This window comes from Mustela nivalis, assembly GCF_964662115.1.
Source record: "Mustela nivalis genome assembly, chromosome: 5".
Lineage (NCBI taxonomy): Eukaryota > Metazoa > Chordata > Mammalia > Carnivora > Mustelidae > Mustela > Mustela nivalis.
This window is the reverse complement of record NC_139024.1, coordinates 15,067,765-15,082,307: the sequence shown is the minus strand read 5'-3', so window position 1 is coordinate 15,082,307 and position 14,543 is coordinate 15,067,765. Positions and strand designations below refer to the sequence as shown.

The 14,543-nt window shown below is 44.0% G+C and overlaps 1 protein-coding gene across 1 annotated transcript in view; it reads left to right on the top strand.

Moving 5' to 3' along the window:
• Positions 1-213: 213 nt before the first annotated feature.
• The window catches only part of CCDC170 (coiled-coil domain containing 170), a 99,559-nt gene continuing 85,229 nt past the window's right edge, over positions 214-14,543 (top strand). Inside the window, exon 1 of the mRNA XM_082730076.1 lies at positions 214-1,277. The gene's annotated coding sequence lies outside the window, so the exon portion shown is untranslated. The remainder of the gene's footprint in view (positions 1,278-14,543) is intronic.

Here is a 14,543-nt window from a genome sequence, read left to right as displayed (position 1 = left end):
TTCTGAAACAACTGGATGTAGAGTTAATAGAGAAGGGATTTCCTCAGCTTGGGTCTCTGCCAGCTGCCTTGGGGTTTCATCAATTTATGTATTTGTTTCCCCAGGTAGGGAAATTTTTAATTGAAAAATTTAAAAGTGTGTCATAATTCTACTGCAAGGAAAAAATGCAACTTGAAAACATGATTATTACAAATGATACTATAGTTTAATAGGAGATTTCTGAAAGCCTTAGTTTCCCCTAAGGATTTTTTTTTTTTTTTTTTTAATGGTGCTCCAAGTGCAAGCCTTTGAAGTGATTATGGATTGGATATGTAGCTATAAAAACAGAAACCAGTGTCAAGGCCAAGAAATCCTCAGCCAATAATGGATGCATGTGGGATCACTGGATGGAATCCAAGGAGAGCTGCTTTCTGATTTTGTTTAATTTTAGAACAGCACACAGTTTCACCAAGGGCCTTCAAGGGAGGTGAATGGGGTTCCATTTTTAGGTTCTGCTGCAAAGACTGGGATCTTAGGCAGGATACTCAGATTCTCTGTGCTCGGGTCTTACCGTCTTGGGTTTGATCCCCATTCTGCCCCTGGCCAGCTGTATCTGCATGAATAATTTATTTTATCCCCTTGTGATTGTTTCCTTATCTTAAAAATGGATTATTCTAATGTCCGCTTTATAATCTTGTTTATTCAACGAGATCACACCCGTAAAGCACTTGGAGCAGCTCTGGTAGGAACATGTAAGCACTTAGTAACTAGAAACAATGGGTGATACTAACTAACACTAGTATTACTATCACTTAACATTTTCCTTCAGGTTGTTGAGAAGGTCAAATGCAAGAAGGAAGAAGGCTCCCTCCCCAGGACAAGCTACAAAATTTGCAAAGTCCAGTACAAAATGAAAGTGTAGGGTCCGGTGTACAAAAGTCATTAGGAATGTCAAGGCTGGAACGTTAAATCAAGCGCGGGACTCTTCTGAGTACAGAGCCTGTGCAACCGCACAGCCAACACGCCCTCGAAGCCGGCCCTGGAGCCCCAAGGAGCGGAGCGTTTGCACACAGTAGGTGCTAAATAAATGCTCTTCACCTTTGTGTCAGCGCAGTCCTAGAGCTCTCGTGCTCTAGCACGGTAACGTTGACCATAACACCGACCACTCGCTGTCACTTGTGCGTGCCTGGCAGAAGGACAAGACCTGGAATCGCGCTCGCGGGGGAGTTCTACGGTGAAGACCGGCCTCTCCCACCGGGAACCCCGGCATTCTGGCGAGTGTCTGCGGCTCAGCCAAGGTGAGGCCTGGCCAGACCCGGCCGCCGGGGCCGCCGAAGCCGCCCGCGCCGCCCGCGCGCCGGAGGCCACCGTCGGGAGGATGCGGGTCTGTCCGACGCCGGGGGCGCATCGCAGAGGCCCAAGGCTGCGGGGCCGCCCCACGAGTACGCAGCCCGGCGGGCCTCCAGGTCCCCCCAGCGCCGCGGGCGTCGGGGCTGCGCCGCCCGCGCCTGTTGACTAGTTGCCCCAGGAGACGCGCGCGCCCCCGCCCCCGCACGCGCCCCCGCCCCCGCACGCGCTCCCCCACGCGCTCCCCGCCCCCGCCGCCTGCGCTGGGAGCGCGCCGGGAGCCGTGGGCCCACCCGGGACCTGCCGCGCCGCTGCCCCGCCTCGCCACCCGCGCCCGAGGTACGTCCCGGCCCGCCGGCCGCGCTCCGGGCTCGTTCGGAAGGCCGCGGAGCACCGAGCACCGAGCACCGAGCACCGGGGCTGCACGGCCGCCGGGCGGTTGCAAACTTCTTCCCAGTGCGCGGGGGCCTCGTGGTGGGTATGGCTCCGCCTTGGGGGTGCGCGGGGACTGCCAGCGGCCGGTTAATTTTAGGAAGTTATGGGCTGGGCGAGAGTTGGGGAAGTGCGTCTGGGTGTTAGCGGGCACCGGTTTGCTTCTCGGACCATGTAAACGGCGAAGTTGGGAAGACCGCTCCTGTAGGTGCCCCGCGACGCCCCCCGCCTCGTGTAACTTACACTCCTTGCCTAAGTAGTGATTGAGAGCAGTTTCTTCAAAGTCTGGTGTGGTCGGGTTAATGATGGTCTTGAGCAAAGTCGCTGGCCGTTTTGTTGCTGGTCACCGTAGAAACAGTCACTCAGCTGTCCTTGGATCCATTTGCTCAATTCCTTAGGCACTAGGGACTTGGGGCGTCGGATATGTTGTAACACAAACACACACACGAAGTTAGGGCTGGCTGAGCCCAGGTTAAGTATCCCATTTTGGACCTGGCATCAGGGTCCCACCGGGCACAGTGTACTAGGGGTGTTGCCAGAGATAGGGAAGGGATTGTGCCCTGCAGAGCTGCTGACCTGAGAGTTGTCCTCAGCCTAACCATACTGCCACAGAAATCTCTGGGGACACTCTTTGATTCAAAACATGGGGTGGATTCTCCAAAACGTTATAGGGATTCTGCTAATATTTAGAAGCTTTGATTGCTGCCTTATATTTGACCTATATTTCGATTTCTTTGATTCCTGGCTTATTGAGGAAAATTAGTAATATATTATGCAAATAAAAAGTATTTTTTTTTCCACTTGACATTTGCAAATTTTATCCTGATATGGTATCCTCTGTGAATTAAGAATATTAGTCCAGGGACACCTGGGTGGCTCAGTCTGCTGAGCCACTGACACTCGATTTTCCCAAGTAATCATCTCAGGGTCCTAGGATGGAACCCCCCACATCATTGTGCTCAGTGAGAGTCGGCTTGAGGAGTCTGTCTCTCTCTCCTTCTGCCCCTCCTCCACTCGTGCTCTCTCTCTCAAATAAATAAATCTTAAAAAAAGAATACTAGCCATGCATAAGTTTTTTAGTATTTTTATATTATTTAAATTTGGAGAAACAATTGAAAGTGAATCATAGACATTGTGACCCTTCATTCCCAAATATTCTAGTAGGTATCTCCTAAGAGCAAGGGCATTCTCCAGCCAAAATGCAGTGATCAAACCCAGAATGTTTGACATTGCTGCAGTAACTTTACCTAATGTACACTAGCTACAAAAATTTTGCCAATTGTCCCAATAATACCACTTACTGCAGAATATTTTTGCATGTCAGGATCGTGCTTTATATTTAGTTGTGTGTCTCTAGTCTCTGTAAACCTGAAATAGTTCCTCAATCTTTGTCTTTGATTATATTGATATTTTTATGGAGTCTGGGTCATTTGTTTTGAGAATGAGTTCATCTGATTGTTTTTCATTAGATTTTTGGTAGACTGCTCACTTTGGCAGCACATATAACTAGATTTTTGGTAGAAATACTATAAAGTGGTATGTCTCAGTGTGTCACACCAGGAGGTATGTGATGTCACTTTGTCCCACTTTTGGTGATCCTGATTGGTGGTATTTGCCAGAGTTTTCCATAGTAAAAGTGAAAAAAGAAAAGTTTCGGCAATAAATATGTGATCATATTGAATAATCTTATCGATGCATGTGGAGATTTTTAAGATAAATTTTACTAACTACATAAAAGGGGCGCCTGGGTGGCTCAGTTGATTGTGTCCAACTCTTAGATTTTGGCTCAGGTTGTGATGTTAGGGTCATGGGATTGAACCCGAGTGGGGCTCCATGCTCAGCTCCGAGTTGGCTCTCCCTTGGTGCACCTCTCCCCCTGCACACACATGCTCTCCCTCTAAATAAATAAATGAAATCTTTTTTAAAAAAGAGGAAAATATTCACCAAATCCAAGATTTTAATTGACCCGAAAGACCTAAATCTTACACTAGAAGTAGAAACTGATAGAGCAGCATTTATTAAAGTTAATTTTTCGGTTTGCTAAATACTTCATCTGAGACAATCTTATAACTCAGGTAGGCAAAGTAAGAATTTCCCATTATATGGATGTGAAAATGGTTTGCTTAGTTAGCAACTGCTGTAGCTGGGACTTAAATATGTTTCTTTTGTAAGTTTAGTCCTTTTCCTACTGCACCATCATATACTGAAAAACAGACTAAAATACAATTCTGTGCAACTCTATGAGGACACAGAATGCTGCAGAGACCAAAGGTTCTAGTTTTGGGTTCAAGCAATCCTGATTATATCCCTTATTATCTGTGATGACACACGGGCAAAAAAATTACTCATGTCTCTGAGCTGTAGTTCCTTCATCCGAAGTCATGGGATCAGAGTCCTTACCACATAGGATAGTTTTGGGATTTCACAGTTAATATATTTAATCCATCCAACAGACTGAGAGAGTAAGTGCTTATTAATATTAGCTATTCTTATTCTCTATAACTTTTGGAATTTGACTTGGCATCGACTCCACGCCTGTCATCGCTGACACCTCCATTAATAAGACCTCAGTCACCATCTCAGCAATCAGTAATTGAGGCTTTGTATGAGGTACTGAGGATTAAAAAAATGAATTTCACAGTTTCTGCTCTCAGTGAAGAATCAAGAGTTCACAATCAAGAAAAACAGATACAGAAACAGTTGGCTTCCGTGGGTATCACCCATGACCCAGATTTAATGTGGCATTTTTCTCAAGTTGGCTTTGCCTCTCATCAAATCATAAGCAGACCTTTACTAGGCTAGAAAACATGATGAATACTGAGAGCAATGTTACATGACTTGAAATTTAACAGCTCAAGCAGGGAAGAGGGAAACATGCTTTCACGAAATTTACAAGTAGAACTTCCAGCAGAACAGTGTAACTTTGTTGTGCATTTGAAATAAGGCATGGGGAAAAAAGCAGAAAGAAGGTGTGAAAGCCTAAAAATGTTACTAAATTATTAAAATAATACCAGTGAGCAAAAAGCTACAGCAGTCCTTTGGCAAGAAGTGATTGCATTTGAGATCAGAGGGCACAGACTTCCTGTGGCTTTGCTCTTTCAGTGTTTTCACATACCTAGAAGACCTGAACCAAAGTGGAGTCTCCAGTAAATAGCACTGTTGGGACTTTGAGCAAGTTTCTTGCCTCTCTGTGAAACAGGTGAACTAACTGTCTGATGGGGTTGTTGTGAGAAGAAAATATAAATAGCAACTCCGTTTATCAACTGTATCATCTGTAGGTCATCAGGGCAATGGCCCTGGAGATGGTCATCAATAATGATGAAGGAAGGAAAGTCAGTTTTCCCTTTATTTCCCCACTATTTCCATTTTTAAAAAATTATGAAACAATACATGTAACATAAACTTGACCACCTTACCCATATTACGTGCATGGTACAGTGGAGTAATTACCTTTCTATTATTTTGCAACCATTGCCCTGTCCATGTCTAGAACTGTTTTCTTTTTTATTTTTAGAACCCTTTTCATCCCACATAACTGGGACTCTGTACCCACTAACCCATAATTCCCCATTCCTTTCTCTCCTTTGGCAATGGAAACCACCATTCTATTTTCTGTTTCTGAATTTGACTACACTAGGTACCTCATGTAAGGGGAATCATAGAGTGTCATTTTGTGAGTGCCTTATTTACTTAGTATAATGTCCCCAAAACTCATCCATCTTGTAGCATGGCAGAATTTCATTTCTGTTTAAGGCCGAATAATATTCCATTATATGTGTATATCATGTTTTGTTTATCCATTCATCTGTGCATAGACACTTGGCTTGTTTCCACCTTTTGGTTCTAGTGAATTCGCTTTGATTGTGGCTGCACAAATAGCTCACGACCTTACTTTCAATTCTTTTGGGATTGCTGGATGATAATGGCAATTCCATTTTTAATTTTTTGAGGCGCTACCATCCTGGGTTCCATAGTAGCTAGACCATTTTTCATTGCCATCAGCAATGCCCAAATATTGCAATTTCTGTACATCCTTGTCCACCCTTATATTTTTCTTTCCTGCTTCCCTCCTTTTATCTTTTTTCTTTTCATAGCAGCCATCCTAATGGGTATGAGGTGGTATCCATTTATATTTTTTAAAAATAGTTTTTTTTAAAAAAGATAGTCATTTATTTGAGAAAGAGAGAAGATATGAGAAGGGGGAGGTGCAGAGAAAGAGGGAGGAGCATGTGGGGTTCAGTCCCAGAACCCTGAGATCATGACCTGAGCCTAAGGCAGATGCTTAATCGACTGAACTACCCAGGCGCCCTTCCATTTCTACTTTTTGAAGAATCATTTCTTCCCTCTTCTGGTTTCCTCTTTTGTTCCCTCCTAATCAAACTCAAGTTTAAGAAAAGATATGACTCGGGACACCTGTGTGGCTCAGTTGGTTAAGCAGCTGCCTTTGGCTCAGGTCATGATCCCAGCGTCCTTGCTTAGCAGGCTCCTTGCTTAGCAGGGAGCCTGCTTCTCCCTCTGCCTCTGCCTGCCATTCTGTCTGCCTGTGCTCGCTCTCTCCCCCTCTCTCTCTCTGATAAATAAATAAAATCTTAAAAAAAAAAGGAAAAAAAAAAAAAGGAAAGATATGACTCTAGTCACACATCTTTATATGAATTTAAGTTAGAAGCCTCCTTATTCTAGGTATAAAGAAAAAAGCCCAAAGCTCCCAAAAAAAGCCAAGAAAGAGAAAAAGAAACAGAAAAAGTAGTGAAAAAAACAAAACCCAAACTGACGGTGGAAATATAAATCTAAATATAGCAGGGAAAATAAATGTAAATATAAATATAGCAGGCATTACCATAAAGGAGAATGGACGAAATGCTCAGTTAACTGACAAAATTGTCGGATTGATTTTTTTTTTTTGATCTAGGTTTATGGTATTTATGAAAGACATATAAACAAAAGTATATGGAGAAGTTGAAAGCAAAGTGTACAAAAAGGTTCATCAGGCATGGGGCTTCTAGGTGGCACTGTTGGTTGAGCATCTGACTCTTGGTTTTGGGTCAGGTCCTGGTCTCAGTGTCGTGAGATCGAGTCCCACATGGGCTCTGGGCTTAGCACAGAGTCTGCTTATGTTTCTCTCCCTCTGCCCCCACCCTCTGCTGCCCAACTGTCTTTCTTTCTAAAATAAATAAATAAATTTTTAAAAAATATTCATCAGGCAAGAAATAAGCAAAAGAAAGCTGATTAGATATAATACTTTTAAGGCAAAAATGCATTACCGGAGGTAAAGAGAGTCACAATACAAATTATTTCGCTATCTAATAATAATAAAAATTTTCATTCACAGGAAGGTGTCAGGATTCTAAATGTATATGCAATAACATGGCATCAATACTTGGTGTTCAAATATGCAAGATAAAAATTGACAGGAACAAAAATCTTTAAGGACATATAGATGAACCCAAATTAGACTAGTACTTCTTCAGCATACCTCTCTTACTATCTGAATAGCAACCAGGCAAAAATTTGGTAAGAGAGCTACTAAAAAAACTGAAGACACAGACTTGGTAAAGTCATTGTGAAGAAGAATGAAAGTGTATAAGATATTTGGGATTTGGCTGTGGAAGTTAACAGGATGCCTTTTTCTCTTTGTCCAAGGGAAAAAGATGACTTTAGACTAGGAATTAATTAATTGGACAAAAATCCTAGAAAATGTACTCCATTGGTAGGGGTTGAACTAGATCAGTAATTACATGTTTTTCTCTTGTAAATAAATAAGGACTTTCTGTTATCAAAAGCAAATGATGACAGTCTGATCAAAAAACATTAAGCACACCCAGCTAGAAGAATTTTCTATAAAATAGCTGACAGTACTCAAAAGTGTCAAGGTCACTAAGGAGACACAACACTAAATGCGATGTGGGGACCTAGACTGGTTTCTGGACCACAAAGAGAACATTAGTGGAAAGACTGGTAGCTTAGTGAATAGTATTTTACCAATGTTAGTTTCCTGGTTTTCATAAATGTACCTTGCTTATCGTAGTTATTAATGTTGGGGAATCTGGGTAAAGGATATACAGATATAGCCACTTTTCTCTAAGTCTAAAATGATTTCAAAAACTTTTTTTGTTTTTTAAAGTTTTATTTATTTATTTGACACAGAGAGAGATCACAAGTAGGCAGAGAGGCAGGCAGAGAGAGAGAGGAGGAAGCAGGCTCCCTGCCAAGCATAGAGCCCAATGCGGGGCTCGATCCCAGGACCCTGAGATCATGACCTGAGCCGAAGGCAGGCAGGCGCTCCCAGGCGCTCCTAAGTCTAAAATGATTTCAGAATTAAGTGTTTGAAAAAAAAATAAATGATAACCAGTTGATTCATTTGTGTATCTCACTTTGTTGATTTTAACTCCCAACACTTGGTTTCTCCTGGTACCTAATCATTCTTTGACCCCCTGGCTTTAGAACGCAGCCTGAGAGAAAGCATTTTAAGGACCAGTAGGAAAGCTTTTTGGACACCAAGCAGGGCACGTTTTTGTTTGCATATTTTAAAATGAGCATGTGTTTAGTTAATGTCAGCAAATACAGTGTGTGGTGTATTTGAAATAGTAATGAGTGCTTCTTGGTTTGTACTTGAATTAAGTTGACTCATAATAAAGTCTTCTTCTATGTTCAAGGACAAACTTAACTGGAAAAAGGGAGTAATGATCGCTGTACTAGGAATTATTTATGCTATGTACTTTACCCAAAGTGTGCTTTTTCAACCCTCTTTGTTTTGCTTCCAGTTTTTTTTTTCCCTTTAGAAATTGGTGCTTTGGTGGCTTAGATCTAAGGCAGAGAACTTCCAAGGCGTTGCAGAAGTGGGACCAAGAGCACCATATTTTTCTTACTGACACTAGTGTAGCTATTGATCGTGACTTTTCTCTTGACATGTATAGAGAGTGCTTGAATAAAATGTCTTAAATATTGGTTACAAGACCAAATATATACCTTATATTCCCGAGCAACTGAAATAACTTCCTTTTCTTTGAATTTATCCTGTGATTTCCTTCTTGAATCTTTCCTGTTAAACTTCGTACAGAAATTAATTTCTCAGCATGGTCAGACCATTATAGCTTAACCTCACTATTCGTGCACATATTTATATTTGAGTATAATTGTCACATTTCCCTAAGTCTCTCAGGGTAAAAGAAATGGAATAGGAAGAGGAAGTCTTGATGCTGACATCCTGTGAACATTTGGAGTGATCGAAAGTGAGGAGTTGGGAGGAAACCCCAGTCACAAGTATTCTGCTTAGTGAGTCACACGTCGTGCTCGTCACCTATTTTGGCAATCTTGCACTGCATCCTAGGCTTTCTGTTAGGAACTGAAGATACAGATATTCTTTCCTTTTTTTTTTTTTTTAAGATTTTATTTATTTGGGAGAGCGAGCGAGAGAGAGCAGGAATGGGGAGGAGGGGGAAGCAGGCTCCCCACTGAGCAGGGAGCCCAAGGTGGGGTTTGGTCCCAGGACCTCAGGATCATGATCCTGGGCTCATGGCCTGACTTAAAGTCAGACACTTAACTGACTGAGCCACCCAGGTGTCCCAAACAGGCGCTGTTTTAGATAAGGTCTTGCTCTCAGAAAAGTTGTATTCTTTTGGGGGAAATAGATAACAAAAAAGTGAATAGGTAAGCAAGGTAATTTAGGGTAAAAAAGAGAGTGGTAAATGCTTTAACAAGAAGCTAAAGCAGGGTATCAAGATCGAGGCGGGCTGGGCTGAGGGTGAGGTCTACTTTGGATAGGGCGGGTAGAGAGGGCGCCCTAAGGAGAGGTTTGTGCTGAGTTGTGAATGATCCCAAGAAGGAATGTTCTCAGTCATCACAGGGGCAGCTAGTGGCCCTTAGGCAGGAATGAGAGCAATGTGCCTAGAAAGGACCCAGCTCATAGACCGTCCCTCAGCTGGGGTATGTCCAGTCCAGCATTCCCTCATAGACGGAGCTGAATCCTTTCTGGCATCCATGGTCATGCTCTACGAGAGCTGTTGGGTTCTCAGTGCACCACGTTAGGAGCCGTGTGTCTGTTCATCTCGTCACTGATGTTAGGAAAGTCCGAGAGAGGCTGAGGACCCTTTGCTCGACAGGTGCTTGACAACACATGTGAGGCAGGTACAGGGGCTCCTGGGAACAATCCTAAGGTAATCGGTGAGTGCTATGATGTCATTGTCAAAGTCCTTAAATTTGACTGTTTTATGCAAAGGGATGAACATGCTCTTTGGAGATACGTACTGAAGTTTTGAGGGGTGAGGGGCCATGATGTCGGCCAATTACCCATGGTTCAGCGGTCATATTTGTAATCAGCGCATGGAGAAAGGCATCAGTCAGATGTGGCAAAATGTTCTCACGGCTGGCGAATCCAAGGGAAGCGTATACTTGGGTTAATTGGATTATTCTTGCAACTTTTCTGTCACCTTGAAATGAAACTTAAGAAACATATGCCTGCTATGAATGGAGTGACAAAGTAGAAGGTACTGTTCCTAACTGCTGAGCTAAAGGGTGAATAGTAACACATCCAAGTTTAAGAAAGGGTGGCAGAAAGCATGCCTGGAGTAAAGACATGGTGTCAGGTAAGGATCTTGCAGGAAATACAAGAACAATTATATGGGCGTTATGGTAGACCAGGGGTGAGGATGGAGCTGGGCAAGTTTGGCTTCTGGCGGGGAGATGATGTTGGCTTTGAAGCCCCAGCTGGACATGCGGTGATGTTCAGTAGACGGTTGGAAATGGGCGTCTCTAGCTAGAGGTGCAGGTTTGGGGGCCATCAGACGCTGGGAATGGCTGAAATCTCAACAGGGCAGGAAGTTGGCCAGAGAAGGTGTCTCCAGTGACAGAGGGCTGAGGACAGAACCCCAAAAAATAACAAGTTAAGAAGTGGTGAAGGAGGAGGAGCTTCAAGAGGGACTGAGAGGGGAGGGCCAGGTAAGTCAGAGGAGGGAGCCATGCAGAGAGCAGAGGAAGAGGTGTGAGGAGAATGCAAGGAGAGTGTGCTTTGTGTGGCATGTGCCAAAGGGAGGTCAAGTCAGGTGAGGAGCAAAAGTGTTCCCTGAAAACGTTCTTACACTGTTGGTGGGAATGCAAGCTGGGGCAGCCGCTCTGGAAAACAGTATGGAGGTTCCTCAGAAAGTTAAAAATGGAACTACCCTATGACCCAGCAACTGTACTACCAGGTATTTATCCAAAGGATACAAACATGGTGATTTGAAGGGGCACGTGCACCCCAATGTTTATAGCAGCAATGTCCACAATAGTCACACTATGGAGAGAGCCCAGATGTCCACCAGCAGATAAATGGATAAAGAAGAGGTGGTGTGTATACACGATGGGATATTACGCAGCCGTCCGAAAGAGCGCTATCTCGCCATTTGCAATGATGCAGATGGACCTAGAGAGTATTGTGCTGAGTGAAATAAGGTCAGTCCCAGAAAGACAATATCGTATGATGTCACTTCTATGCAGAGAAACAAAACATGAACATAAGGGAAAGGAAAAACAAGATGAAAGTAGGGAGAAAAATCCCAAGAGATGCTGAGCTCTAGGAATCAAACTGAGGGTTGCTGCAGGGGTGGTGGGTGGGGGGTGGGATAACTGGGTGACGGACATTGAGGAGGACACTTGATGCCGTGAGCACTGGGTATTACATGGAACTGATGAATCACTAAATTCTACCTCTGAAACTAATTAATAAAAAAAGGTGTTCCCCAGATATGGTGTTCAGGGCAGTCTTCTCCCAGGAAGTGAATTTTAAGCTGAGCTTTGGAAGGTAAGAGTTAGCAAGGCAAAGGATCAGGGTGATTGTGTTGGATACATTTTCTCCACACCACAAAGCATGGGTGGAGGAGCAGGAAGCCAAGTCCACTCAGGCATCTGCAGAAGGCCAGCGTGGCCGGAGTGTGGTTGGAGAGCACAGTGAGGTGAGAAGTCATGGGCGCAGAAGCTGGTGAAGTAGGCAAGGGTCAGATCATACAGGACGTTACAGGAGTTTGGACTGTGCCCTAAGGGCGAGGGATACCCCTGGAGAATTTTAAGTCTTGGGATATATCGACTAGTTCTGCATTTAAAAAAGATCCCTTTCGGGGTACGGCATAAAGCATGTGACTCTTGATCTCAGGATCCCGAGTTTGAGCTCCATGTTAGGCTAGAGCTTACTTTAAAATATATATATATATTTTCCTTTGGACGGGGGGAGGGTGAAGGTTGGGATAAGTCTGAAGTTGGGGAGACACTCTGGAGGCTATTGTGGTAGTCTAGGTGACCTTGTAGGCACGATGGACATGGAAAGGGAACAGTGACTTAGGTGTGAGAATTAAGATGGAGGCATTGGAACTGGAAGGAGAGAGAGACAATGTAAAGTATGGGCTTCTGGTTCAAGGAACGGGGTGGGTGTTTGTTGTCATTCGCTGAAATGGAGAACGAACAGGTTGGAAAGTAGCATGAGTTCAGGGTTCAGTGTTGGACATGTTGGGTGGGAGGTGTCTTGGCTGTCTGGGTGATACCTGCTGGCCAGTTAGATGTAGATCCTGAGCCCAACAGAGAGGCTTCAGGTTGGGATCATCATATATTTGGGGCTCCTCAGTACATAGGTGGTTCTTGAAAGTCATAAATGAAGGCCAGAGAAATGAGGGGTTTTTTTTTGTTTCTTTTCTCTCTCTCTTTTTTTTGCCTTTTTTTTTTTTTTTAAAGACATCCATTGAAATAAGAGGTTTTCCATGGAGAGTGTGAAGAAGAATTTTTAAAACATTGACTTTGACCATGTGATGGTTGAGGGGAAGCAGATGAGAACACAGAAAAGATCCGAAGGGAATGAATTCTTCCTGTGAAGGGCATCTATTAAGAAAATTGTTTACTCATCATTTTATTCATTTATTGACCAAATATTTGTTGGCCTCAGAAGAATATTAACCTTGGAATGAAGAGACTTGGATATCATTGACTGAAATGAGCTGAATTCATCTTTCCAGGTCTGGTCTCTATGTTGTCAGGTTCATTTGCACCTCAAGTTTTCCAAGAAATATTAATAAACTAATCAAAATTTCCAAAATATTTTATACCAGAAACATATATAAAATAGTGAGAACATATGACATTAAGTGAGCCCCGCTGTTTTATAAAGCTGAGAATTTATGACCATCCCTGAACCCTTCCAGGCCTCAGTGTCCTCTTTGGAGCATTAGTACTTGATCTGGGCTTTTCACTCAAGAGTAGACCAAGCTTGTGTGCTTACGTCTGCTGCTTCTCTGAGCCGCATTCAGAGACAGGAAAAGTAAAAAACGGCATCATTTCCCAACAGTGCTGGGTATAAGACCAGATTTTTTTTAATCATTCTGGAAAATACAAAGACAGTGGAGTCATCAGGTAAATCAACGGCAGAGGAGAAGAGAGCAGTATACGTAGAACTGTTCTCCCCAGAGCTTTCTGGAAGCTTCCACCCTTGGCATCAGCAGATGTGGATCTGGATTATTAGAAAGTAGGAAGAAATCAGGTAGACATCACTGATGACTGCGAAATGTGAATCAACTGCTTCCATGCCCAGTACCCCACAACCACTTCCACTTTGGATTCCCCTGTTCCCACCTTGGGCAATTCAACGTGCAGTCTATTGTGCATTGATGTATGTTTGTGTCCCTCCCAAATTCACACGGCAAAGCTCTCACCCCCAGTGTGCTGGTATTTGGAGAGGAGGCCATCAGGAGGTAACTGGGTTTAGATGAGGTCATGAGGCTGGTCCCCTGTGATGGGATGGGTGTCCTTCTAAGAAGAGGAAGAGACTGGACATCTCTATATTCTTTGAGGACACAGTGAGAAGATGGCCATCAGCAAGCTGGGAAGAGAGTTCTCCCCAGGAGCCAAATCACCTGGCACCTTGATCTTGGATTTCCGAGCCTCCCCAGACTGTGGGGAACAAACATCTGTCTTTGAGGCCACCCAGTTTGTGTGTGTGTGTGTTTTTCCCAACCGCCCACCTGATATAGTCAGTGTTCTAAAGTTAGCCTACCCACTCCTATTCTCACAACTTGCCCCCAGCCCTCCCCACTTCCGGCCACGACCTTCCGGACAAATGTGAAGTGTTATGATGGTACACAATGGGCGGTGTCTTCAAAGCAGCGCCTTTCTTCATGTGGTGGTTTCTCGCAACACTCATTCTCGAAGCTGAAGTACATTGACCTGTGCTTTAAAGATGTGACTTCTCTGGAGAAATGTGTTCTGCCCCTATAATTTGTAGAACCTGAGCAATATCAACTTAACCTGTTTCTATTAATTTCTGGCTGCCATATTTGGATTTTTTTAAATTTAACTTTTTTGGGGGGGAGGTGGTTACTGAGCAGACAATAGTTAACTTCCTCTGGTGAGTGCCTCGAGTACAGAGAGTTCACAGGGAGTGAGTATACAGCATGTAACCGAGGCTGGCAAAAATGAAACTTTTTTCAACAACTGAGCTTAACTCAGGAGACACTGTTTCCTCCCTTTAGACCAAAAAGACCATCTTGTCAATTCAGGGCAACTTACTCCAGTGTTTACCTCACTCCCTCTCTCCCTTAGGTAAACCAAGTTTCTGTGGGTGGGGATGGGTGTGGTTTTGAGCCTCTTGGGACCCGGTGGTGGGGGGCAAGGGGGGGGGTAGGCCCATTTGGGCTGGTGACTGTCCTCTGCAGCCCTGGCTCCGACTTCCCTTGGGGACTTGGACGTGGGTCTCTGCTGACGTCCTCAGCTTTGCTCTGGCCTCTCAAGACCCAGCCGTGCAGCAGGTCGCTTATTCCTATCCCAAGTCCCTT